This window comes from Leucoraja erinacea, chromosome 28 (genome assembly GCF_028641065.1).
Source record: "Leucoraja erinacea ecotype New England chromosome 28, Leri_hhj_1, whole genome shotgun sequence".
NCBI lineage: Eukaryota > Metazoa > Chordata > Chondrichthyes > Rajiformes > Rajidae > Leucoraja > Leucoraja erinaceus.
Window position 1 is genome coordinate 1,693,452 of NC_073404.1, and position 22,532 is coordinate 1,715,983.

Sequence of the window (22,532 nt, forward strand, 5' to 3'; positions counted from 1 at the left end):
ATGACCCCGCCCCCTACATCACCAGGCCCCGCCCCCTACATCACCAGACCCCGCCCCCGGCATCACCAGACCCCGCCCCTACATCACCATTCCCCGCCCCCCTGCATCACATTCCCCGCGCCCCTCCGGCATAGGGCCCCGCTCCCGGCCTCTGGGCTCACTATCTGAAGTCCCTCTGAGTCCTCCTGAAGAAGGGTTTCCTCACAGGCCCGAACGTCGCCTGCATCCTTGGCCCCATAGATGCCCCTGCATCCGCTGATTTCCCCGCCCCCTGGCATCACAGGACCACCGCCCCCTGCATCACAGGACCCCGCCCCCGGGGTGACGGACAGCGGCTCCAACCAGCCAATCCCCCGCCAGCTCCCGCCCCACCGGGCCAGCTCCCGCGCCCTGCCGGCGCCACAGGCAAATTCACCCAATAACGGCTCTCCCCCCCCACTGTATCCCCCACTGTATCCCCCCCCCCCCCGTATATTCCCACAGTATCCCCCTTCCTCGCACCATATCCCCCACCCCTCCCTCACTGTATCCACCCACCCCGGCCAGATGTTCACTGTCCTAACCCACCCCATACTCCATCCACTCCCCACCCCGCCCCTCATCACCCACTCTCCCCTCCCTCCCACCTCTCACTCCCTCCTCACCTCTCACCCTCCCTACACTCTCATCACCCCTTCGTCTTCCTCCCCTCACCCCAACTTCTATAAGTTGTACAAGCAGAATCCGGCCCATCGAGTCTACTCCACCATTCAATTACGGCCGATCTATTTCTCCCTTTTACGTTAGAGAGACAGCACGGAAACGGGCCCTTCGGCCCACCGAGTCCATCGCAACCAGTGATCCCCGCACATGAGCACTCTCCTACACTCGGGACAACAGAAGCCAATGAACCTACACACCTGCACGATCAAACCTACCCATAACACTCATTCTCCGCCTTCAGCACAGCCAGCAAGTGCTCTCTCCCTCCCTCCCTCCCTCAACCCAGGTGAGGGGTCCGGGGTTTTACCAACACCGTCCCACCCGCCGCAGGAAGACTGCATGTTTCGTCCAGATTTCCAGTGGGGGGGGGGAGTCTGGGAAGAGGGGAGAGAAAGGGGGGACAGGGAGAGGAGAGGGTAAAGAGAGGAGGATGGGAGGAAGAGGTGAGAGGGGGATGGGGAGAAATTTGAGGGAGGGGGGAGAGTGAGGGGAGGGACGTTGGGTGGGTGGGGGGGGGGGAGAGTGAGAGGGGAGGGAGGAAGAGAAGGGGGATGGAAGGCCAGAGCGGGAGCGAGGGATGTAGGAATGGAGCATATGGAAGACAATTCAGGGTGGCATGGTGGCGCAGCTGTGGAGTTGCTGCCTTACTGCCCTACAGACTGAGACCCGGGTTCGACCCTGACTACGGGTTCTGTCAGCGCAGAGTTTGTACATTATCGCTGTGACCACGTGGGGTTTCTCCGGGTGCTCCAGTTTCCTTCCACACTCCAAAGACTTACAGGTTTGTAGGTTAATTGGCTTCTGTAAATTGTCCCTAGTGTGAGTAGGATAGTGTTAGTGTACACGGGTTGATCAGATTCAGATTCAACTTTAATTGTCATTGTCAGTGTACAGTACAGAGACAACGAAATGCAGTTAGTATCTCCCTGGAAGAGCGACATAGAATATGATTTCAATAAATAAATCTATTTACATGTATACATAGTGTTTTTCCTGTGGGAGGGGTGTCCATGGGGGGGGTGATTGGCAGTCACCGAGGTACGTTGTTGAGTAGTGTAACAGCCGCAGGGAAGAAGCTGTTCCTGGACCTGCTGGAACGGCAATGGAGAGACCTGTAGCGCCTCCCGGATGGTAGGAGGGTAAACAGTCCATGTTTGGGGTGAGAGCAGTCCTTGGCGATGCTGAGCGCCCTCCGCAAACAACGCTTGCTTTGGACAGACTCAATCGAGGGGAGCAAGGAACCGGTGATGCGTTGGGCAATTTTCACCACCCTCTGCAATGCTTTCTGGTCGGAGACAGAGCAGTTGCCATACCATACTGTGATACAGTTGGCAAGGATGCTCTCGATGGTGCAGCGGTAGAAGTTCACCAGGATCTGAGGAGACAGATGGACCTTCTTCAGTCTCCTCAGGAAGAAGAGACGCTGGTGAGCCTTCTTGACCAGAGTTGAGGTATTGTGGGTCCAAGAGAGGTCATCGGAGATGTTGATCCCCAGGAACCTGAAGCTGGAAACACGTTCCACCTCCGTCCCGTTGATGTGGATGGGGGTGTGCGTGCCGCCCCTAGACTTCCTGAAGTCTACAATGAGCTCCTTGGTCTTCTTGGAGTCAAGGGCCAGGTTGTTGTCAGCGCACCATGCTGCTAGGAGTTGGACTCTTCTACCGCGGGTCCCGGCATGGACCACCATCACCCCTGGAGGCTTCGACCGCCGGCCCTGCATCGTACGGTGTTGTTGAGTGAGGCCCTACACCATCTTAAAGCCGTTCCGTAGGAAGAGCCGATCTGCATACTCTGGATGATGGGGGGGAAATTAGTACTGGCCATGTGCCTTCCACACAGTGATGAAGTGTAGGTGATGTTTGGGTTAGTAGAGTGTGTTCTTTATTATTGTAGGCTGACAACACCACCGCCCTGTTGTGTGGAAAATAATTATAACTTATTATTCTTATCTTATCTTGTTGATGAGGCCAATCACTGTTGTATCATCTGCATACTTGATGATGGTGTTAGTACCATATACAGGTGTGCAGTCGTAGGTGAAGAGGGAGTAGAGGAGGGGGCTCAGCACACAGTCCTGTGGAACGCCGGAGTTCAGGGTGAGGGTTGAAGAGGTGTGCTTGTCTAACCTCACAGACTGGGGTCTGTTGGTTAGAAAGTCCAGTATCAGAGGGAGGGGTCGATGCCCAGGTCACCGAGTTTGGTGATCAGTTTAGAGGGTATAATGGTGTTGAATGCTGAGCTGTAATCGATGAACAGCATTCTTACGTGTCTCCGTTGTCGAGGTGGGAGAGGGCGGAGTGAAGTGCCGTTGAGATGGCATCCTCCGTACTCCTGTTCTTGTGGTAGGCAAACTGATAGGGATTCAATGTGGGGGGAAGGCAGCCTTTGAGGTGTGCCAGGACCAGCCTCTCGAAGCACTTGGTGATGATGGGGGTAAGTGCAACTGGGCGGAAGTCGTTGAGGCTTGCCGCAGTGGAGTGTTTTGGCACCGGCACGATGGAGGTGGTTTTAAGGCACGTGGGGCCAACTGCTTGGGCAAGTGACAGGTTGAAGATGTCAGTCCAGACGTCTGTCAGCTGCGCAGCACAGGCCCTGAGCACGCGCCCGGGGTTGCCGTCAGGGCCAGCAGCCTTACGTGCATTAGTCCTACTCAGTGCCACGTACACGTCGTAGGGGGTGAGTGTGAGGGGTTGGTGATCGGCAGGTAGCACAGCCTTGATGGCTGTCTCTAGATTGTCCCTGTCGAAGCGGCCATAGAAGCGATTAAGCTCCTCAAGGAAGGAGGCGTCGCTGGATGTGGGGGTGATGTTGGAGGGTCTGTAGTCCGTGATGGCCTGGATGCCTTGCCACATGCGTCGGGGGTCGGAGTTGTTGTTGAAGTGCTCCTCAATCCTGAGCTTATGGCAGTGCTTGGCCTTCCTGATGCCCCTCTTCAGGTTAGCCCTGGATGAACTGTAGGCTCGAGCATCGCATGACCTGAAAGCGGTGTCCCGTGCTTTCGGCAGTAGCCTGACCTCGCTGTTCATCCATGGCTTCTGGAATATGGTCACCCGTTTGAGGGAGGTGACACTATTGATGGTGGAGTTTATAAAGTCCAGAACAGAGGATGTGTAGGAATCAATGTCCGTGTGGGAGTCAAGGGTGGCCTGGGCTGCAAACGCCTTCCAGTCAGTGTTTCCAAAACACTGCTGAAGTGTGAAGTCCGCTTCCTCTGACCAGACTTTAACTGTCCTCACAGTTGGTTTAACCCGTCTGATGAGTGGGGAGTACTTAGGGAGCAGGAACAGTGAGAGGTGATCAGACTGACCAAGGTGGGGGAGGGGGACGGCTTTGTAAGCTTCAGCCATGTTGGTGTAGACTTTGTCCAGTGTCTTGTCTACTCCAGTGGGGAAGGATACATGTTGGTGGAATTTGGGGAGTACAGTCTTCAGGTTGGAGTGATTGAAGTCACCCGCAACAATGAAGGCTGCCTCGGGGTTGTGAGTCTGTTGTTTGCTAATGGCAGTATGCAGCTCTTTCATTGCAAGCTTGGCATTAGCATCAGGAGGGATATAGGCTGCAGTCACAACAGTGGAGGTGAACTCTCTGGGCAGATCGCTGGTCGGCGTGGACTCGGTGGGCCGAAGGGCCTGTTTCCGCGCTGTATCTTTACACTAGGCTAAAGTACAATTGAGTGCGAGGAGTTTGGAGTTTGTACAAACACTGCATGGTTGCCGTTTATTAGCCATGCTGACATGACGTACACACAGAAACATTCACCAAGCTGAGCCCCCGTTACCCGGGGAGCTCTCACACGTTACACACACTGGAAACGTTGCCCTGGGTCAGTCAGGGGTCCGGGGTCATGGGTCGCTTCATCCGTGACTGGTCCAGCGGCGCTCGATACACAGGCCCAGGGCAGAGGGCATGACCCTGGGGAGAGGGGTCGGGGGGTGGCATAGGGTCAATGGAGAAGTGGAGGGGTGAGGGGGTGAGGTGTCAGGGGGGTCAGAGGGTGAGGAGAGGTCAGGACTGTCAGGAAGGTCAGGAATTCAAGGTGGTGGGGAAGGGGGTCAAGGGGTCTGGGTGGATGGGGGAGGGGTCAGAGGTCACAGAGCGGTCAGGCATTGGGACCGGGATCCTGCTGGGCCCCTGGTTGTTGCAGTAATGTGGGGGTGTAAGGTGTGTGGACGGAGGGAACGGGTTGGGGGTGTCGGGGGGTGGGCCAGCCCTCTCCTCACCACTGGGGCTTGGCTGGGTCTCCGTGCCAAGCGAGTGGTCCGTGCACCGTGGTGGGGGGGGGGGGGGGGGGGGGGGGGGGGTACATGGGGTAGGTGAGAGAGTTACGCCGCAACTCACTGGCCGTGAGAGGAGGGTGTTGCAGGTAGTACAACAGCACCTGTACCTGGGGGGGGGAGAGAGGGGAACGAGGAGTGTCAGAAGGTGCAGCATAACCCCCCCCCCCCCTCCACAGTCCCCTCACACTCAGCACCAGCCCCCACCACAACCCCCCCCTCTCCCACACCCCCACAGTCCAGGCCAATCCCTCCCCTCCCCCCCCCGCCCACATCCACCAGCATCACCACCGCCCACCACAGTACCTCCCCTCCTCAATCCCCCCCTCCCCTCACCTCACCTCACCCCTCACTCCCCCTCCCCTTCACACACTCCCCCCCCCCTCACTACCAGCCCACGGCCCCATCCCCTACTGCCAGGTGCCGTACCTGTGCCATGATCTCGTGTGACCAGGCGTGGCTGGGTGTGGCGCTGGGGGTCTGTATCTCTGAGGGCCGCAGCAGAGTGGGCCCAAACACCGTGGCCAGGTTGTGTACCGACATCTTGTTCACCGCCTCCCGCTCCGCCACCCTGCGGCACACAGGGGGACACGGGGTGAGCACAGGGAGGGGGGGGTGGGGGGGTCAACATGGGTAAACAGTGATGGGTACAACTAATACTGGCTGCTGGGGTGGGGCAGGTGATGGCGACAGACTCACACATGTACAGTGCCCTCCATAATGTTTGGGACAAAGACCCATCATTTATTTATTTGTCTCTGTACTCCACAATTTGAGATTTATTATAGAAAAAAAAATCACATGTGGTTAAAGTGCACATTGTCAGATTTTAATAAAGGCCATTTTTATACATTTTGGTTTCACCATGTAGACATTACAGCAGTGTTTATACACAGTCCCCCCATTTCAGGGCACCATGTTTCAGACACAGCAATGTCATGTAAATGAAAGTAGTCAGGTTTAGTGTTTTGTTGCAAATCCTTTGCATGCAATGACTGCTTGAAGTCTGTGATTCATGGACATCACCAGTTGCTGGGTGTCTTCTCTGGTGATGCTCTGCCAGGCCTGTATTGCAGCCATCTTTAGCTTATGCTTGTTCTGGGGGCTAGTCCCCTTCAGTTTTCTCTTCAGCATATAAAAGGGCATGCTCAATTGGGTTCAGATCGGGTGATTGACTTGGCCACTCAAGAATTTACCATTTTTTAGCTTTGAAAAACTCCCTTGGTCCTTTAGCAGTATGTTTGGGATCATTGTCTTGCTGTAGAATGAACCACTGGCCAATGAGTTTTGTTTGAACTTGAGCAGATAGCACGTGCCTATACATTTCAGAATTCATTATGCTACTACCATAAGCAGTTGTATCATCAATGAAGATAAGTGAGCCAGTACCTTCAGCAGCCAAACATGACCAGGCCATAACACCCCCACCACCGTGTTTCACAGATGAGGGGGTATGCTTTGGATCTTGGGTAGTTCCTTCTCTCCTCCATACTTTGCTCTTGCCATCACTCTGATATAGGTTAATCTTCGTCTCATCTGTCCACAAGACCTTTTTCCAGAACTGTGGTTGCTCTTTTAAGTATTTCTTAGCAAACTGTAACCTGGCCAACCTATTTTTGCGGCTAACCAGTGGTTTGCATCTTGCAGTGTAGCCTCTGTATTTCTGTTCATGAAGTCTTCTGCGGACGGTGGTCATTGACAAATCCACACCGGACTCCTGAAGAGTGTTTCTGATCTGTTGGACAGGTGTTTGGGGATTTTTCTTTATTTTAGAGAGAATTCGTCTGTCATCAGCTGTGGAGGTCTTCCTTGGCCTGCCAGTCCCTTTGCGATTAGTAAGCTTACCAGTGCTCTCTTTTTTCTTCATGATATTCCAAACAGTTGATTTTGGTAAGCCTAAGGTTTGACTGATGTCTCTAACAGTTTTATTCTTGTTTCTCAGTCTCATAATGGCTTCTTTGATTTTCATTGGCACAACTTTGGGCCTCATGTTGATAAACAGCAATAAAAGTTTCCAAAGCCTGGAGGAAAGACTAGGTGCTGAGAGCTCTCTTATACCTGCATTAAGGAGGCAATTACAAACGCCTGTGAAGCCATGTATCCCAAACATTATGGTGCCCTGAAATGGGGGGACTATGTATAAACAGTTTTAATTTCTACATGGTGAAACCAAAATGTATAAAAATGGCCTTTGTTAAAATCGGACAATGTGCACCTTAACCACATGTGATTTTTTATTACAAATCTCAAATTGTGGATTACAGAGGCAAATAAATAAATGATGGGCCTTTGTCCCAAACATTATGGAGGGCACTGTATATATATATACACACACACATGTATATAAATAAATACACACACACACATACACTCACACCCACTCGTACACACACAGACATACACAAAAAACTGCAGTAACTCAGCGGGACAAGCAGCAACTCCGGAGAGAATGAATGGGTGACATTGCGGGTCGAGACCCTTCTACAGATACATAGGGGACCTGGACGTAAATGTAGAGTTGGAACAAGTTGGACCTCGTCTATTACATCTGCTGCTCTAGGTGTCAACTGCTCTACATCGGTGAGACCAAGCGTAGGCTTGGCGATCGCTTCACCCAACACCTCCACTCAGTTCGCAATAACCAACCTGATCTCCCGGTGGCTCAGCACTTCAACTCCCCCTCCCATTCTGAATCCGTCCTTTCTGTCCTGGGCCTCCTCCATGGCCAGAGTGAGTCCAACTGTAAATTGGAGGAGCAGCACCTCATATTTGCTTGGGTAGTTTACACCCCAGCGGTATGAACATTGACTTCTCCAATTTCAGGTAGTCCTTGCTTTCTCCCTCTTTCCCCTCCCATTCCCAGCTCTCCCACAGCCCACTGTCTCCGCCTCTTCCTTTCTTCTTCCGGCCCCCCCCCCCACCCCTACATCAGTCTGAAGAAGGGTCTCGACCCGAGACATCAGCCATTCCTTCGCTCCACAGATGCTGCCTCACCCGCTGAGTTTCTCCAGCATTTTTGTCTACCTTGGACATAAATATAGATTGGCTGGTGGATAAGTTTGCTGATGACAACAAAATTGGCAGAGTTGCAGACAGTGAGGAAGCCTGTCAGAAGATACAGTGGGATATAGATCAGCTGCAGAAATGGGCAGAGAAATGGCAGATGGAGTTTAACCCGAGCCAGTGAGGAGTGTTGCACTTTGGGAAGTTGAATGTAAGGGGAAAGTATAGTCAATGGCAAGCCTCTTAACACCATTGATTGTAGAGGGATCTTGGAATCTGACTTGGTATCTAACTGAATGAAGGTGGCAGCACAAGCAGATAGGGTGGTAAAGAAGGTAAATTTATTTGCTTGCTTTTGCAGATCGGGGCATTGAGTACACAAATTAGGAAGTCATCCTGCATCCTTATAGGACCGTGGTTAGGCTGCATTTGGAGTATTGCGTGTAGTTCTGGTCGGCCCATTACAGGATGGATGTGGGGGCTTTGGAGAGGGTGCAGGAGAGGTTCACCAGAATGATGCCGGGATTAGAGGGCTACGGGTACAGGGAGAGGTTGGACACTCGGATTGTTTTCTCTGGAATGCCGGAGGCTGCAGGGGGACCTGATAGAAGTGTGTAAAATAATGAGAAGCACAGATAGGGTAGACAGTCAGAACCTTTTTCCCCAGGGTGGAAATATCACAGACTAGAGGGAAGAGCTTTATGGTGAGAGGGGCAAGTTTAAAGGTGATTTGTGGAGAAAGTTAATTTACATAGAGGGTGGTGGGTGCCTGGAACATGCTGCAGGGTGGGGGTGGTGGGGGCAGATATGATAGTGGTGTTTACCAGACTTTTGGATCGGCACGTGGAGTTGGCATCATATACAACACAGACATTGTGAGCCGAAGGGCCTGTTCCTGCTGTACTGTTGTGGGTTCTATATGCAAGATATTGATGAGGCCACATTTAGAATAGTGTGGTCACCCTGGTGCGGGAGAGATGGTGTCGAGCTGGGAAAGGTACAGAGAAGATTTACGAGGATGTTGCCAGGACTAGAGGGCCTGAGCTATGGGCAGAGGTTGAGTAGACTGGGACTTTGTTCCCTGGGGCGCAGGAGGATGAGGGAGGGGGATCTTATAGAGGTGGATAAAAGATGCACAGAATCTTTTGCCCAGAGTAGGGGAATTGAGGACCAGAGGACATAGGTTTAAGGTGCGGGGAAAACGATTTAATAGGAATCTGAGGGGTAATTCTTTTACACAGAGGGAGGTGGGTGTATGGAATGAGCTGCTGGAGGAGGTAGTTGAGGCAAGGAGAGGGTGGGCAAACTAGGAGTTTATTCCTTGGATCTCAGGAGGCTGAGGGGTGGGGTGGGGCGGGGATAAAGGCAGGGATGGTGGTGGAGGAGGGCGGGAGGGAGTGAGGGAGGGATGGGGGGCACTGGTTGGGGGTGAGGGGGGGGTACTGTACCTTTTGAGGTGCTGCAGCAGGAAGAGGAAGGTGCTGGCGTTGGGCTCAGGCAGTGAGCGCAGTAGATGCAGCATGCAGTTCTCCCTGGCTGCGGGGTCCGACAGAGCTGCAATAGTGCACCAGTGGTCAGTGCAGAGCCAGCAACCACGCTGCCCCTCGCCGTCAGTGTGATCGCGTGCGCATGTGTGAGGGGCACACGTGTGTGAGTTGCATGCACACATGCACGGGTGTGCGCGGCACTGCATGAATGTTAGCCTGCGAGCAGGGTGTGCAAAGGTGTGTGTGTGTGTGTGAGCGCGTAGGTGTGTGCAGGAGTGGTGGTGGGTACACAGCTGTGCACGAGCAGGTGTGCACTAGCTTGAGCGGGTGTGCACGGGTGTGAGCGGCCATGTAAGTGCTTAAGCTTGAATGAACAGGTGTGAGCGGATGTGCATAAGCGTGCACGTGAGTGCATGGGCGTGATCATGTGTGGTCAGGTGAGTGTGCTTGAGCGTGTGGGCAGGTGTGCAAGTGTGAGTGTGTAAATGGCCGTGAGTGGGTGTGAGCATGCGTGCCGGGATGTGAAATGTGTGCACAGGTGTGAACATGCGTGCAAGCACTGGCGTGTGTGCACACGAGTGGATGTGCACAGGGATGAGTGTGCGTGAGCGAATGTGATTGGCATGCACAGGTGCAAGTGGATGTGCACTGCAGTGCGCCTGTGTGCAGTGGTGTGAAAGGCGTGCACAGGCACGAGGGTGCATGCAGAGGCGTGAACGTGTGCGAGCGGGTGTGAGCTAGCATGCACGGGTGAGCATGCATGCACTGGTTGAGTGCGCGTGAGCAGGTGTGCACAGGCAGAGGCAAAGTGAGCAGATGTGCACACGTGAGAATGTTTGAGTGTGTTTTCATGGGTGTGGTCGTGTGTGAGCATGCGTGCACTGGCATTAGCATAGGTGAATGTGTTTGCAAGGGTGTGAGTGTGCAAAAGCAGGTGTGCACAGGTGCGAGTGTGTGTGTGGGCGGGAGTGCACGGGCGTGAGCGCGGGTGTGCGAGCATGTGCGCATGATTGTGAGCGTGTGTACATGTGTGAGCGCGTGCACGGGTGTGGTGCGTCCCCGGGTGTGTGCGGCGTGTGTGATTATGTGCACTTGTGCGAGGGAGTGTGTGTGTGTGTGTGTGTGAGCATGTGTGTGTGAGCGGTTGTGTGTGCGTGGCGGGATCAATGTGAGTGGGTGTGCGTGGCGGGGTGAGTGTGAGCGGGTGTGCGTGGCGGGGTGAGTGTGAGCGGGTGTGTGCGAGCGGGTGTGCGTGGCGGGGTGAGTGTGAGCGGGTGTGTGTGATCGGGTGTGTGTGGCGGGGTGAGTGTGAGCGGGTGTGCGTGGCGGGGTGAGTGTGAGCGGGTGTGTGCGAGCGGGTGTGCGTGGCGGGGTGAGTGTGAGCGGGTGTGCGTGGCGAGGTGAGTGTGAGCGGGTGTGTGTGGCGAGGTGAGTGTGAGCGGGTGTGTGTGCGAGCGGGTGTGTGTGTGGCGGGGTGTGTGAGTGTGAGCGGGTGTGTGTGGCGAGGTGAGTGTGAGCGGGTGTGCGTGGCGGGGTGAGTGTGTGCGCGGGTGTGTGTGAGCGGGTGTGCGTGGCGGGGAGTGCGAGTGTGAGCGGTGTGTGTGTGTGTGAGCCGGTGTGTGTGCGGGGACTCACCGACGCCCTGCAGGAAGGCGGGGTGCAGCCGGTCAGTGAGCAGGGGTTCAGGCAGCTGTCGGAAGTAGAGTTTGAGGGTCCCGGCAATGGCGTGGATGTCCAGGTCAGTCAGCATCAGCAGCACATCCTTGGCATCTGGGAGGGGGGTTGGGGGGGGGGGGGGGGGAGAGAGAGAGGGGGGGGAGTGAAGAGAAGGGAGAGAGTGAGTGAGGGGGAGGTGGGAGCAAGGGGGAGGGGAGGGAGAGGTTCGAGGTTGAAGGTGATTTTGAGGGAGGGTCCCACAGTGCAGGTTGTGGTCAGTGGGGTAAAGAATGGGTGGGTTAACACTAGTTTAGAGATACAGCGCGGAAACAGGCCCTTCGGCCCACCGAGTCTGCACTGACCAGCGATCCCCGCACAATAACGCTATCCTACAACCACTAGGAACCATTTTACATTCATACCAAGCCAATTAATTTACAAACCTGCACGTCTGGAATATGGGAGAAACCGGGGCACCCGGAGAAAACCCACGTGGTCACGGCCCTGGGTGGGTGAGGGTCGCGGGGGTGGGGTGAGGTCGCGGGGGTGTGTGAGGTCGCGGGGGTGGGTGGGGGTCGTGGGGGTGGGGGAGGTCGCGGGGGTGGGGGAGGTCGCGGGGGTGGAGGAGGTCGCGGGGGTGGGGGGGGGAGGTCGCGGGGGTGGGTGGGGTCGCGGGGGTGTGGGGGAGGGTCGCGGGGGGTGGGGGAGGTCGCGGGGGGTGGGTGGGGTCGTGGGGGGGGGGTTGGGGGAGGTCGCGGGGGTGGGGAGGGGGTCGCGGGGGTGGGGGAGGTCGCGGGGGGTGGGGGAGGAGGTCGCGGGGGTGGGTGAGGTCGCGGGGGTGGGTGGGGTCGCGGGGGTGGAGGAGGGTCGCGGGGGTGGGGGAGGTCGCGGGGGTGGGGAGAGGTCGCGGGGGTGGGTGAGGTCGCGGGGGGTGGGTGGGGTCGCGGGGGTGGGTGAGGTCGCGGGGGTGGGTGGGGGTCGCGGGGGTGGAGGAGGTCGCGGGGGTGGAGGAGGTCGCGGGGGGGAGGTAGGGTCGCGGGGGTGGGTGAGAGGTCGCGGGGGTGGGTGGGGGGGTGGGGGGTGGGTCAGAGGGGTAGCGGTGGGGGTGGAGGAGGTCGCGGGGTGTGGGTGGGGTCGCGGGGGTGGGTGGGGTCGCGGGGGTGGGTGGGTCGCGGGGGTGGGGAAGGGGCGGGGGTGGTGGGGGTCGCGGGGGTGGAGGAGGTCGCGGGGGGTGGGTGGGGTCGCGGGGGGGTGAGGAGGTCGCGGGGGTGGGTGGGGTCGCGGGGGTGGAGGAGGTCGCGGGGGTGGGTGGGGTCGCGGGGGGGTGGGTGGGGTCGCGGGGGTGGGTGGGGGTCGCGGGGGGAATGGGGTCGCGGGGGTGGGTGGGGTCGCGGGGGTTGGGTGGGGTCGCGGGGGTGGGTGGGGGTCGCGGGGGTGGGTGAGGTCGCGGGGGTGGGTGGGGTCGCGGGGGTGGGTGGGGTCGCGGGGGTGGAGGAGGTCGCGGGGGTGGGTGGGGTCGCGGGGGTGGAGGAGGTCGGGGGGGTGGGGTGGGGTCGCGGGGGTGGGGTCGCGGGGTCGGGTGGGGTCGGTGGGGTCGGGGGGTGGGTGGGGTCGCGGGGGTGGGAGGAGGTCGCGGGGGTGGGGTGGGGTCGCGGGGGTGGGTGGGGGTCGCGGGGGTGGAGGAGGTCGCGGGGGTGGGTGGGGTCGCGGGGGTGGGTGGGGTCGCGGGGGTGGGTGGGGTCGCGGGGGTGGGTGGGGTCGCGGGGGTGGGGTGGGGTCGCGGGGGTGGGTGGGGTCGCGGGGGTGGGTGGGTGGGGTCGCGGGGGTGGAGGGGTCGCGGGGGTGGAGGAGGGGTCGCGGGGGGTGGGGTCGCGGGGGTGGGTGGGGTCGCGGGGGTGGGTGGGGTCGCGGGGGGTGGGTGGGGTCGCGGGGGTGGGTGGGGTCGCGGGGGGGGGGTGGGGTCGCGGGGGTGGGTGGGGGTCGCGGGGGTGGGGGTGGGGTCGCGGGGTGGGGGATGAGGTCCCGGGGTGGGGGAGGTCCCGGGGGTGGGTGGGGTCGCGGGGGTGGGGGAGGTCCCGGGGTGGAGGAGGTCGCGGGGGTGGGGGGGGGTCGCGGGGGTGGGTGGGGTGGCGGGGGTGGGTGAGGTCGCGGGGGTGGGGGAGGTCCCGGGGGGTGGGTGGGGGTCGCGGGGGGTGGGTGGGGTCGCGGGGGTGGGTGGGGTCGCGGGGGTGGGTGAGGTCGCGGGGGTGGGGGAGGTCCCGGGGGTGTGGAGCGTGTGGGGGTTTCCACTCACTGCTGTCGAAGGCAGCTCGCAGCGCCTGGATGTCGGTGGCAACCCCGGACACACGGTAGATGCCGACCTCTTCAATGCCCCGTTTCACCAACTCCTCCAAACACTGACGCACCACATACGGCACCTTGGAACGCTCACGTCTTGGGGAGAGAGGGGAGGGGAAAGAAGGGGGGAGAGAGAGGGGGGAGGGGGGGGAGAGAGAGGGGGAGAGAGAGAGGGGGAGAGAGAGGGGGGAGAGAGAAGGAGGGAGAGGGAGAGAGGGGGAGAGAGAGGGGGGGGGAGAGAGAGGGGGGGAGAGAGAGGGGGGGAGAGAGAGGGGGAGAGAGAGAGGGGAGAGAGAGGAGGGGGGGAGAGAGAGAGGGAGAGGGAGGGAGAGAGAGAGGGGGGGGGGAGAGAGGGGGAAGGAGAGAGAGGGGGGGGAGAGAGAGGGGGGAGAGAGAGAGGGGGGAGAGAGAGGGGGAGAGAGAGGGGGAGGGAGAGAGAGAGAGAGAGAGAGAGGGAGAGAGAGAGGGGAGAGAGAGGGGGGGGGAGAGAGAGGGGGAGAGGAGAGGGGGAGAGAGAGGGGGAGAGAGGGGGGGAGAGAGAGGGGAGAGAAGGGAGGGGGGGAGAAAGAGAGAGAGGGGGGGAGAGAGAGAGGGGAAGAGGAGGGAGGGGAGAGAGGGGGGGAGGGGAGGAGAGAGGGGGGGAGAGGGGGGGGGGGGGGAGAGGGGGGGGGGGGAGAGAGAGGGGGGGAGGGGAGAGGGGAATTGATATGTTGTGCGATCAAGTGTATACAGCACCAAGGAAACATTCTTATTGCTGCAGTGTTCCAGGCCGATGAACACATAAATATCATCAATAATACAGTACAGATCCACCACTGATTTTCCAGCACCCTGGTTTATCCGTTTTTCCAGACCGACACAGGTCTCGGCCTCTGAGATTAATCCAACGGTCCTGGAACATTCCGGCTGGGCTGCCGAGGGGCCGATATACTGGCCCGTAAAGTCTGCCGTGAGGCTCGGCTACGGGAACGGATCTGCCGGCTCTGGCTGGGCCAGAATTCCACAGCCCTGGCCACGGGGGAAGATTCAACCCGCCCATCGGCCGTGGAAATCCCGATGAGGTCAAGATCGGCCCCCTCACCCGGCCTAGGGGACACTATTACGGGGGGACTTCCTGGGGGGATTTCAAGCACGTTGTGGTCATTGTGTCCGGAGTAAAGGAGGCGCTGGATCACCAGTTGCCGCAACATCGGTGGTGGATCTGTTCATTCACCATGGGCACAGCTCTGTAACTGGGGCATGAGAGTACAAACTATTGGGGGGGGGGGGAAGAGGGGGGGTGGAGGGGAGGGGTGAAGAGAGGGAAGGGGGGTGTTTGGAGTGGGGGTGGGGTTTGGGGAGGGGTGGGGTTTGGGGAGGGGTTTGGGGAGGGGTGGGGTTTGGGGTGGGGTGTGGTTTGGGGGGAGGGTGTTTGGGTGGGGTTTGGGGAAGCGGTGGTGTGGGGGAGGGGGTTTGGGGAGGGGGATTGGGGAGGGGGGGGTTTGGGGAGGGTGTTTGGGGAGGGGAGGGTGTTTGGGGAGGGTGTTTGGGGAGGGGATTGGGGAGGGGGGGTTTTGGGGAGGGGGGGGTGTTTGGGGAGGGTGTTTGGGGAGGGGATTGGGGAGGGGGGGGTTTGGGGAGGGGGGGGTTTGGGGAGGGGAGGGTGTTTTGGGGAGGGGATTGGGGAGGGGGGGTTTTGGGGAGGGGAGGGTGTTTGGGGAGGGTGTTTGGGAGGGGATTGGGGAGGGGGGGTTTGGGGAGGGGGGGGGTTTGGGGAGGGGAGGTGTTTTGGGAGGGTGTTTGGGGAGGGGATTGGGAGGGGGGGTTTGGGAGGGGGGGGTTTGGGGAGGGGATTGGGGAGGGGGGGTTTGGGGAGGGGGGGGATTGGGGAGGGGTACGGTTGGGGGGGGGTGGGGTTTGGGGAGGGGTGGGGTTTGGGGGAGGGGGGTTTGGGGGAGGGGGGGGGTTGGGGAGGGGTACGGTTTGGGGAGGGGTGGGGTTTGGGGAGGGGGGGTTTGGGGAGGGGGGGGTTTGGGGAGTGGGGGGTTTGGGGTGGGGTGGGGTTTGGGGTGGGGGGGAGGGGGTGGGGTCTGGAGTTGGGTGTTGGGGGGTGGGGTTGGTGCGGGGGGTTTGGGGTGGGGGTGGGGGTGTGGTTGGGGGTGTGGTTGGGGTTGGGGTTTGGGGGTTGGGGTGGGGGTTGGGGTGGGGTTTGGGGTGGGGTGTGGTTGGGCAGGGGTGGGGTTTTGGGGAGGGGGGTTTCTGTGGGTTTCTGTGGTGGGGGGTGTTCTCCTCACTTGGTGACGATGCTGATCTTGACCCCGAAGACGCCGGTCTGTTTGCGTGACGGGGTGCGCTTGAGGCTGAGGTCACGGCTGGTGAACTTTACCGACATGTCCACCTCCACCTGAGGGTCACACACAGGGTCACCCCCGCACTCTCACCCCTGACACATCCAGCCCCTACCCCAACATAACCCCAGCCGCGACCCCCTGACCCACCCGCAACCCCAGCCCCGACCCCTGACCCACCCTCAATCCCAGCCCGACCCCTGGCCAAGCCTTGAACCTTAACCGACCCACAAACCAGCTCCACAACCTCTGACCCCATCCTGCAACCTAAGACTAGGTATGTTACAAAACCTACCTGAATCGTGGCTGAGCATCTGCCCCACCCCTTGTGTGTGATTTTGGCGCTGTTTGGAGGGGGCGGGTTTAAAACGCGATTTTTACTAGGCTGTTCCAATCGCAGATGTTCAGCCTAGTAAATCATTAACGGAGAATCGCTGCAAGACCCGGTCGCAAAAGCTATTATTAGTTTTATAGGCCTCGAATAATAGATATAATAGTTTTAAAAGCTCTCGTTCACTCCGCAACCTCTCGCAGCCCCAGGGTTTTATAAAGCAAACTATTAAAGGTATGTACCTTATTTTTACATTAAATGGGGCATATATAACCCTGTAATTAAAGTTATCTATAGCGAGTAGTTCATTTTGGGCTTTTTATATCCCGCAGTATTTTTCTCGGCATTTGAGGACACTAATCCAGCGCGATGTCAACGTTCTAAACCAGCGCGTTCCACATGAACCCACTAGAAAGCCGATTTAAATGGGCATTTATTTACAGCAATTGAACACTAAATTCCTTCCATTTGGCCTATAAATTAATGTAAATTAGATATTAAAATCATGTTATATTGTGAATTATTTGTGAATAATCTTTGGACACTTAGGCTATTTAAAAATGTTAATCTTTCCTTAAGAAATGGGCTTTTGACTATCCAAGATCACAGCTTTTTTGTAATGTCCATTGAAAATCAATAGGGAACAAGATGCTAATTTCCGAGTATGAAAATGGCCATAACTTTTTTAATACTTGAGATATGAAAGTGAATTTGGTGTCAAATTAAACTTATTGTTATGCTTTATCTGATGGGATAAATTGCAGACTTGATTTTTAAAATCTCAACATTTTGTAACATTGCTACTAAGACACCTCTAATCCCCCAACACCTGATTACCCCACCCACTCCCACCCTTCTGTCCCCCATTCTCTCCCCACCCCCCCTCACTCACCCCGTCCATCTCCAGTGTGGCCGGCTGCCAGCTCTTGCTCTGGGCCAACGTCTCGTCCAGCTGAGGGGTATAAGGTGAATGTTGGCAACGACACAGACTCCCCCACTGGTCCCCACCCCCACTGGTCCCCACCCCCCACTGGTCCCGCCCCCACCGTCCCCCTCCCAGCCTGCTCCACCCCTACACCTGGAACAGCGGATACAGTAGTTGAGGTTGGAGGAGGTGCAAGTGAGCCTGGAAGGAGTTGTCGGAGATGGTCCAAGTAAATTTGAGTGCAGGATGGAAATAGGTTGTGGAGTTGATGAAGAACAAGGGGACAGGGAAGCTGCCATGATCACGTAGAGAATGTACAACAAGCACACGTCAGTGTGGGGAAGAGCCCGACCCAAATCATCATGTTTTACACAGAGAGGGGTGGGGGCGGGGCCAGATACAATAATGGTGTTTAAGAGGCTTATAGAGCCACATGGAAGTGCAGAGAGGAGAGGGATATGGATCAACTACAGGCAGATGAGATCAGTGTAACTTGGCATCACGTCGGGCATGGATATAGTGGGCCGAAGGGCCTGTTCCTGTACTGTTCTGTGTTGCTGCCAGCATTGTGGCACTGGTCTTGAACACGGGTACAGGCGTCCCACTGACCGGGCCTGGGAGTTCTGCACCCAGACCCCCCCCCCCCCCATATACACCCCCACCCCATATACACCCCCACCCCTCCATATACACCCCCACCCCATATACACCCCCCACCCAGAGCCACAACCCCAGATCCCACCCAATGCCCACCCAGCCCGTGACGCTCCCATCTCACCCTCTGGCCTGGGCTAGACAGGCAGCCCGACCCAGGTCCCAAGTGTGGGGTCCACTCATCCCCCCCCCCTCTACACCCACCCCGCCCAAAAATGCTGACCCGTGCTCCCTGCCGGTGACCCTTGACCCCAGTTGGTGATCCCTGCACCCCATCCCTGTCCCTGCTCGACCAACCCCTGTGATGACCTTTGCCCCCCGTGATGACCTTTGCCCCCCCCCCCCTGTGCTGACCTGCAGCTGCCCCCTGAACAGGACGTTGTCGATGATCTCGTTGTCGTCCTTGTGCAGCTTCAGCTTGTCCAGCGATGTCTCGTAGCACAGCACCCGCACCCAGCGCGAGCCCTCCAGCTCAATCTCAAAACTCCTGGTGTAGTGGCGAGAGTCAGAGACGACCCAGAGCCCCTCACCCCCCCCCCCCCCCCACCTCCCCTCATCCCCGCCCCGAGACCACCCCCCCCGCCCCGAGACCACCCCCCTGATCCCCCCCGCCCCCCCTCCCCCCTCATCCCCGCCCCGAGACCACCCCCTAAACCTCCCCCCGCCCCGAGACCACCCCCCTCACCTCCCCCCCCCCCATGGACAGTTCCCCCACTGCAGAGACCTGAAACCCACACCCCCTCCCTCAGCTTCCCCGACTCTCAGCCACCCCTCCATACCCCCCCCCCCCCCCCACAAAGAAAACACCTCCCCATCCCCCTGCCCCACCTCGTTCCACTGCGGCTCGGGTGGTGTCTCTGAAGACCCGGGTCTTGGCCTTACTGACAAAAGTAGCCGAAGGAATCAACCTCCAGGCGTACAATACAGACCTGGGGGAGAGGGAGGAGAGAGGGGGGGAGAGGAGGAGAGGGGAGAGAGGGAGAGGAGAGGGGGAGGGGGGGAGAGGGGGGGAGGGAGGGAGGGAGGGAGGGAGGGGGAGGGAGGGAGGGGGAGGAGAGAAGGGAGGGGGGAGAGAAGGAGAGGGAGAGAGGGAGAGAGAGGGAAGGAGAGAGAGAGGGAGAGAGAGGGAGAAAGGAGGAGAGGGAGGGGAGAGAGAGAAGGGAGAGGAGAGAGGGGAGGGGGGAGAGAGGGAGAAGAGAGATTGAGGGAGAGAAGGAAGGGAGGGAGGGGGAGAGAGGGAGGGGGAGAGAGGGAGGGGGAGAGAGGGAGGGGGAGAGAGGGAGGGGGAGAGAGAGAGGGGGGACAGAGAGGGAGGGGACAGAGAGGGAGGGGGAAGAGAGGGAGGGGGAGGAGAGGGAGGGGGAGGAGATCCATGTCTCAGAGTGGGAGGGAGTGAGGGTGGAGAGAGGGGGGGGAGAGGGACGGTGAAGAGAGAGAGGGGGAGGGAGAGGGTGGGGAGAGACAGAAGGGGAGAGAGGGAGGGGAAGAGAGGGAGGGGGACAGAGAGGGGGGGGAGGGGGAGAGAGGGGAGGGGGAGAGAGGGAGGGGGAGAGAGGGGGGGAGGGGGAGAGAGAGGGAGGGGGGAGAGAGAGAGGAGAGGGGAGAGAGGGAGGGGGACAGAGAGGGAGGGGGACAGAGAGCGAAAGGACAGAGAGCGAGGGCAGAGAGGGAGGGGGAGAGAGGGAGGGGCCAGAGAGGGAGGGGGGAGGGAGGGAGGGGGAGAGAGAGGGGGGGATGGGGGGAGGGAGGCGAGCGAGAGGGGAGGGGGGAAGATAGGGAGGGGGGAGATGAGCAACGGTCAGTTAAAATACACTATCAGACAGATTGGAACGGTGGGGGGGGGGGGAAGGGACTGAAACGGGTTCAGGGGGGGAGGGGTCACGCAGGGGGGAGTGGAGTGGACACGGGGGGAAGGCGAGGTGATCACTCAGGCGGAGCTGCGGAAGGCCTCGTGCGGACCGGACAATGACGTGGAGAAATCCCCAGAGGACCGGCCCACCTCCTCATCTGGGGGAGAGAGAGAGGTCAGTGGGGGCTCCGAGACCCCTCCACCCCCACACGCGCCGACCCTCCCCACAAACACGCGCCCCCCTCCCCCAACTCTCCCTCCCCCTTCCGTAAACTTCCCCATCCTGCCCTCCCCCTACCACGCTCCCCCACCCACTCCTCTCTCTTCCCCACACCCCCCCCCCCCCCCCCCCCCCCCCCCCCCACCCCCACCCATCTCTCCCCCACCCCTCTCTACCCCTGCCTACCCCTCACCCTCTTTGTTGCTGGTGACCGGGAGATTGTGGACGGTTCTCAGCTTCACACACGATCCCATCAACATCTGCAGCTCCAGAGAACTCAGCACCAGGCCCTGCACATCTGGGGAGATGGGGGAGTGTGAGAGGGGGGAGTGTGAGAGGGGGGAGTGTGAGGTGGGAGAGAGAGGGGAGAGACAAAGGAAAGAGGAGAGGGGGAGGGAGGCAAAGGGAGAGGGTGAGGAGGGGCCAGGGTCAGGTGGGGGGGGGTCTACCTTTCCTCTGCAGCTTCTCGATGGTCTCCCTCCACTCACACCGCTCGTAGTCTGACGACAGCAGGAACTGGAAACTCTGGATAGGACGGATACAGTTAGACCAGCACCAACCTTGACCCTTGCAATCTGACCCCTGAACCCTCTCCATGGTCACCCTCCCTCCGGCCCTTGAGCCCTGTCCACTGTTTTTTGATGAGGTGATGAAGCTATATTATGTGGGGGAGGGGGGACAAGTTCAAGTTCAAGTGAGTTTATTGTCATGTGTCCCTGATAGGACAATGAAATTCTTGCTTTGCTTCAGCACACAGAACACAGTCGGCATAATACAGAACAGATCAGTGTGTCCAGAGGGCCGTGTCGACATGGATTCCAGTCGGCATTTAATAAACTCCTCCAAACTGACTGATCCAGAAGATGGCTGAAGGGGGTGCTTTTCTGGCGGCAGCCATGGCAGCAGCGTGTCAGCCTTTCAAGTTTATTTTTATTTTTAGTATGTTTTAAAGTGTGTATTTAGTGGGGTTTTTGTGTGTTGTGTGTGGGGGGGTGGTGGGGGGGGGGGGGTGGGGGGGGAAGGGGGGAAACCGCTTGAGGTCGCCTCCTCCATGTAGAGGCGACTATTTCAGGTCGCCTCCCCCGTGGCCTAACATCAAGGATCGGCGAGGTCTTTCCCGGAGACTGCCCGGGGCTTCAGCGGCAGGCGCAGCGTGGACTCGGCGTGGAGCGGGTGAGCCTCGCTGGGGCTCGCTGGAGGGGAGCGCTCCGTTTCGCTGGCCCGGGGCAGCCGGCAGCCTGAAGCCGCAGTCTGCAGAGCTCCAGCTGGTGCGGCGTCTACAGCCCGGGATCCCTCGTGGGGGGCCCGGGGGAAGAAGAAGCCGCCATTGCCGGCCCGCGGATAACTTCTACCGCGGGCCCGGCATGGACTTACCATCACCCCTGGAGGGGAGCTTCGACCGCCGGCCCTGCAGTCTACGGTGCTTCTGGCTGCGGCGGGGACTTTAAATCTCGACTGCCGGCCTGCGGCCTACACAATCTTGAAGCCGCGGTCTCCGGTGAGGAAAGACCGATCCTGCACTGGACTCTGGTCTTGTCCACGGGGGGGGGGGGGGGGGGGGGAAAATGGAGGAGGACGGCCAAAATTTTTTGTGCCTTCCACCACAGTGATGAATGCTCTGGTGGATGTTTATGTTACATGTTGTGTCCTGTTTATGCATTTTATTATTTTGTTAACCCATCTTTATGCTTTGTATGGAACTGATTTTTAAATTATGTAAAGCACTTTGGGGTCAATGAAAATTGACTATAAATGTGCTATATAAATAAACTTATTATTATTATATTATTATTATTATTATTAGATGTACGGGATTTAATGCAGAGATTTAAGGCAGAGATGGATGAATTCTACAGGTGTCAGGGGTTATGGGGAGAAGGCAGGAGAATGGTGTTGGGACGGAGAGATAGATCAGCCACGATTGAATGGTGAAGTGGACTTGATGGGCCGAATGGCTCCTATACCTTATGAATGTGGTTGTATGGATTCAGAAGGCAGAGTGCCTTATTGATAGAAGGCAGAGTGTGGTGCTGGAAGGACAATATTGTTCCTGGAGATAGACACAAAAAGCCAGAGTAACTCAGCGGGACAGGCAGCATCTCTGGAGGGTCGAGACTTCAGACTGATAGTCAGGGGAAAGGGAAACGAGAGATATAGACGGTGATGTAGAGAGATATTGAACAAATGAATGAAAGATATGCAATAAAGTAACGATGATAAAGGAAACAGGCCGTTGTTATCTGTGTGAAAATGAGTTAAAGACAACGGGACAACAAGACGACTTTGAAGATAGTATGACTTGGGTGGGGCAGGGACACAGAGAGAGAGGGGATGCCAGGGGTTACTTGAAGTTAGAGAAATTAACATTCATACCACTGGGTTTTAACTGCCCATACGAGGTGCTGTTCCACAAATGTGCCCGTGGCCTCATTGACAATGGACAGAAAGGTCAGTGTGGGAATGGGAAGGGGATTTAAAGTGTTTGGCAACCGGGAGATCAGGTAGGTCCAGGCAGCCTGAGCGAAGGTGTTCAGCGAAACGATCGCCCAGCCTATGTTTGTTCCCGCCGATGTAGAAGAGTCCGCACCTTGAACAGCGGATACAGTAGATGAGGTTGGGGGAGGTGCAAGTGAACCTCTGCCGAACATGAAAGGACTGTCGGGTCCCTGGATAGAGTCGAGGAAGGAGGTATAGGGACAGGTGTTGCATCTTCTGCGGTTCCAGGGGAAGGTACCTGCCGAGGAATCCCTATGATCCTGGGTCCCAC

General features: G+C 58.3%; 1 pseudogene; it reads right to left on the reverse strand.

The window, feature by feature from the left end:
• Positions 1-83: 83 nt before the first annotated feature.
• Positions 84-22,532, reverse strand: part of LOC129710442 (active breakpoint cluster region-related protein-like) — a 60,154-nt pseudogene continuing 37,705 nt past the window's right edge.